General features: G+C 33.1%; 1 long non-coding RNA gene across 1 annotated transcript in view; it reads right to left on the bottom strand.

Moving 5' to 3' along the window:
• LOC128248920 (uncharacterized) overlaps positions 1 to 5,590 on the bottom strand; it is a 96,702-nt gene that overhangs the window by 60,743 nt on the left and 30,369 nt on the right. The gene's annotated exons all lie outside the window — the stretch shown is intronic.

The following is a 5,590-nucleotide window of genomic DNA, read 5'->3' as shown; positions in this document are numbered from 1 at the left end:
GATGCCACGCAGTGGGACTGAACCCGGAACCATGTGGTTGGTAAGCAAGCTACTTACCACACAGCCACTCCTGCGCCTATGTAGTCATAGGTGCACTTAGTAGTCATATTTTTATTGTGTGCTTTCACTGCACCACCAAGCACAGCTCTGTGTGTCTTGGGTATATGCTGCAGTTAGTCATGGTGTTGTTATTTTTACTGTATTGGAATTGTTCTACATAAGATGTGTGCAGAGCCTATCAGTGTTATTTTATGTTTTATGTGTGTGTGTGTGTGTGTGTGTGTGTGTGTGTGTGTGTGTGTATTTGTAAGTCTTGGAGCTTCAATTATGTATTTTGTTTTTTAACCATACCTAAAACACTTATTATTATAGTGGTTGTTTCTGTCTTCATGGTCCCCATACAGGTTTTCTCTATTTCCAGATCTTTGTATTTCAATAATGCTTTCTATCTCCTTTAGAGATACATTGTCATCTATTAAGATTAATATGTCAATTAGGAAACTTTTCTTTCCTTGTCCTCCTTGACTACAATATCTGGTCAATTAACCTTGATCTTTCTCTCTGAGTGTATTGTCATATTTTAGATTATAGTTGCTTTGTCATTTTCAGAACTTCTCTAGCGTATTTCTGCTGCTGCTGCTGCTGTTATTATTAAGGCAGCAAGCTGGCAGAATCATTAGCACACCAACCAAATTGCTTAGTGGCATTTTGTCTGTCTTTATATTTTGAGTTCAAATTCCCAGGTCAACATTGCCGTTCATCTTATCATGGTTGATAAAATAAGTACCAGCTGAACAGTGGGGTCGATGTAATCAACTATACCCTTCCTCTGAAAATTGTTGGCCTTGTGCTTCCAGTAGAAAGGATTGTTATTATTTCAAGAGTGTTACATTCAAAACCTATTAGTCAGAAACTACCAAAAGTGTTAAGTTAAATTATAAGACAGTTGCTGGCTCATGTAGTCAGCTATGATAATTTAGAGGATCCACTGCCATTTTTACCCCTGATTCCTGTGGTGTTTAATGAAAACATTAAGATACATTTAATAAACAAATATGTTCAGAGGCCACAAGGGTGTTGTCGTTATTGTGCCATCTCTGCTAAACACATTTTAAGCTGTGTTTATTTATCAGCTAACAACTAAGAGCTATATAGACAGTTTACCAGTTATTAACTGCATGCATAAATCATGAGGCCTTACATATGCACACTGGTATACATGCAGTAACTATGTTCATACATTAGCAGGAGAATATGTTTACCAAACTTTACCAATTTATTCATATTTTTCATTCCCTCAACACACACACACAATTTGTAACAGAGAAATGTATTTAAAATCTTCAGGGTTTACTTACAAATGCTGCAAACACATAGCAGCATATATTTACATATGCACAGAAAACATTTCTATGTGTTATATACACAAGAAGCTATTCTCTTGGTGATTATACATGTATGTACGCTAACATACATGCATGTACATAAACTAATAAGAGCTTATTTTCACAAAAGAGGTAGTAATTATTTCATGAAGTCTAACTATAATTTTCCATAAACCCTTGCTTTCACTTGTTACTAGATACAGACAAAAAATATTGACAAAGAGCCACAGAGATCATCATCATTTAACATCCACTTTTCTATGCTTGCATTGGTCCAATGGAATTTGTTGAGGTAAATTTTCTATGCCATGCCTTTCCAGTTGCCAATCTTCACTTGTTTCCACCAAGTTAATATTTCTCCATGGCGAGACATGATTTTCATAGAAGATTGGAAACAAACAACATCACTTGTATATGGTGATGCTTGTTTAACAACCAATATATGATGCTAAGACAAGAGCACACACACACACCACATATATATATGATGGGCTTCTTTCAGTTTCTATCTAACAAATCCACTCAAGGCTTCCGTTGGTTTGGAGCTGTATTAGATGACACTTGTCCAAAGTGCCATGTAGTGTGACTGAACCTAAGATCATATGGTTGGGAAGGAAGATTCTTAGCCACAGTCAAATGGATGGGAAACCTGAACTCCTACAGGATTATTATGACATGTTAACATAAGGTGGTGAGCTGGCAGAACAATGAGCAAGCCAAGCACAATGATTAGCAACATTACTTCCTTCTTTACATTCTGAATTCAAATCTTGCTGGGGTCAGTTTTGCCTTTTATCCTTTCAGAGTCAATAAAATAAGTACTAGTTGAACACTGGGGCTAATTTAATTAACTTAGCCCCTCCCCACAAACCTGCTGGTCTAGTGCCAAAATTTGAAACCATTATATGTTAACATCAAAATATGAAGACATTAACTACTTAGACCATTTGAAATGCAACCAGACAACTATTAACAGTTGTTAGGAACATGGTGGTAAATAAAAGCCAGCCAATTACATTCATACCCAGCACTAATAAAATAGGCAACTACCTGACTGTTCAGAAATTCATGCTCATTAGGAGGTGAATATTGAAGTATAAAATGAAAAAAGAAAGAAAAGAAAAGGTGAAATTGTTGCCAGGAAATATGTTAAACAAAAGTCAGTGTTTTAAATGAGCTTTTGAAGAACCAGCAGTCAAATAATGAGTAGATATGGGAATAAACTGAGTGGTTCAATGCCAGACATGCAAAAACATGTGGCATTCAGTGATTAATGACTTATTCATTCTTAGTCATATGTTTAAATATGGGACACCATCTTGATTATATCTGGCTACTCTTATGAAGTAAAGTGTTAATGAAAATACTGAAATAACAAGCCCTACTTGATGGTCACTCGCTAAAATCTTAAGAGCAGTCCACAGACCCATAATACATGGTATATATGTTTCATAAATGGTGAAGGCAAGGATGATGGCAGTATTCACCAACTTAAACAAGAAGACCATCGTGTATAAGAGAGAGAGAGAGAGAGAGAGAGAGAGAGATGGAAGTAGAGAGAATTGGTTCTAAAGAGGTATATTAGGAATAAAATAACGGATGAAATAGTGAATGACAACTGGAAAGAGTGGAGTAGAAATGATTTTGGAATTGCAAGATATTGGAATTTTATATGAAATGGAAAGTAGTGAAATATCCAGATTCATTTTACATAAGAAAACAAGACAAAAAGAAAAGAGAGCAACAATAGAAACGAAGAATAGAATGATGATTGAGAGAACTGAAGTGAACCCTTAAAAACCAAATATAATGCTTCAGCATTTATAACCTTTAAAACTATCCTCAAATAAAAGGACTCCAAATAAATGGCTAGATATGTTTTGGATTAGAATTTGTTAACATCTAAAACAGCTTCTGACCTTTTCAACAATACAAATCCCTCATAAATTTATTTATCTATCTTTATTTTCTAAGTAATAGAGAATTAGTAAAGTATTAGCACTTTTGTATCACTGAAGAACTGAGTTTTTGGTTCACATTTGACATATTCATAGCAATATTGTCTCTACAGACATTCCTTTCACAGTAGCATAGCAGTTGAAAAAGAAAAAAAAAATTTTTTATGGGGCTTATTTTTCTGCTGCATTATGAAACAGGAATCTAGGCACAGGCATAGCTGCGTGGTTAAGAAGTTTGCTTCCCAACCACAGGGTTTCAAGTTCAGTCTTACTGTATGGCATATTGGACAAGTATCTTCTATAACAGCCTCAGCCAATCAAAGCTTTCTACATGAATCTAATAGATTGAAACTGAAAGAAGCCTGTAGTGTGTGTGTGTGTATATATATATATATATATATATATATATATATATATGAATAAAAATTAAAAAATACACAAAACAGGGTTTTGTATGATCATGTATAGAAGAATATATATTATTTAAAAGAGTTCCAACTCTGTTTTTTATGTTTTATTTATATTCTTATAAAATTAATGTGGGATATAGAATATGGAATATATAATATAATATAAATAGTAAAATGAAATGAAATATTGAATGTCTTATTGAATATATGAAATATTGAGTATTAAATATAGAGAATTAAATATATAAAGGCTAGTATATGCTTTCATGCCTATTGGCATTCATTAAGGCCTCATCTGACAGATTGTAACAGACTGCCTGTTCTTTTGTCTTTTATACCTATTCCTTTGGACAGCAGCAGTAGGTGTTTGGCTATTTTTAGAAATGATGCCAGGTTTATTTTTAGAAATGATGACATTTGAGAGATTTTTTGTGTTTTAGTTATAGGGATAAGATTTTTGAACCCCAAGTAAGATAAATTTAATCATTGTTTGTTAAGAGTGGGTTTGAATTTCTTAATAAAGTCCTTTTCTTTGCGTTTTCTCTCAATTTCATTCAGGTTGTAAAGCTTATGGAATAGAAATATAAAAGTTTCACGACCACATGTTGCCAGATGGTTACTCAGTGGTATTTGGCGGCCTTCTGGGTTTTTAATCTGTTGTCAATGCACACGTGAGTATTCCGATAGTGCATTACCTGTCTGATTTTTATGCACTGTCCTCAGATTGACATCCAAATACTCTGAAATGTTCATATTGGAGCTTCTGGCATGAATGCCAAACAGTACAGTATGTCGTTTCCAAATTTCTGGTAGAGTGAATTGTGTAATGGTGCTGTTTTTCTCACAGACAGTGCCCATCTGACCCTACTATACTGTGTAGTTGACAAAATCACAAACAATGTGCATGCACGAAATAATAATATAAAATGGTGACAATTTACCCATCGCACCCTATGTGTGTGTATATATATATGTATATATATATATATATATATATATATATATATATATATATATATATATATATATATATAATATCAGTCATTGTTCTTAGAGAGAAAAACAAAACGCTTGACTATATGACAAATGTGAGGATGTATAATATAGTTTTACTCAGGCTAGGGGCATTAAGTATACACACACACACAAAAGAAAATAGAGTAGTATCTCCAGAGGCATTTTATGGCTACTATAATAATGTCAACTTGGACATTGTTTCATAAAGTCCCATATGTTTATAAGACAGTATACTGTATTTATAAATAGGGCAGAAACTTCAACCTAAATAGGAATGCTATACAAGTATATCAGTAACACACCATGAATCTGAGTTCCTTTCTTTATATATGTCCTCCGCCACTAAAGAAATAATAAAATAAAACCAAAATGTCTATTGTATTACAGTATATTCTTAGTCAAGAAACACTTATACTTCTCCAAACTTAACAGCTTAACAAAGGAGCTTAAATTCACTTTGGAAATGAAGAACAAGTAAAATAAAAATCAATACATAATCTATAAGTTCTTAGATTTCTTTCAAAATTTAGTCTGTTTTAAGTTTGACAAACACATCCAGAAACAATAACTATTTATTTTAAACACAGAAACAGTTTTAAAGTAAACAAAAAAAAAACAATAACTTTTTGGTATAGTTCCTACACATGGATGCCCTTCCTAATAAATACTGAGAACATTTTCACAGCACCACAAATATATATATATAAACATATATATATATATACTTTATTTAAAAGCAGCAGAAATATAACAAAAAAACCGTTACTCTGAGTTTCACGTTCCCGTTCATCGGACAGTTTTGTTACTCCGGTATGTATGT

The sequence above is a fragment of the Octopus bimaculoides genome, chromosome 10 (genome assembly GCF_001194135.2).
Source record: "Octopus bimaculoides isolate UCB-OBI-ISO-001 chromosome 10, ASM119413v2, whole genome shotgun sequence".
Classification (NCBI taxonomy): Eukaryota; Metazoa; Mollusca; class Cephalopoda; order Octopoda; family Octopodidae; genus Octopus; species Octopus bimaculoides.
The sequence above is the reverse complement of the archived record's forward strand: the minus strand, read 5'-3'. Positions and strand labels throughout refer to the sequence as shown.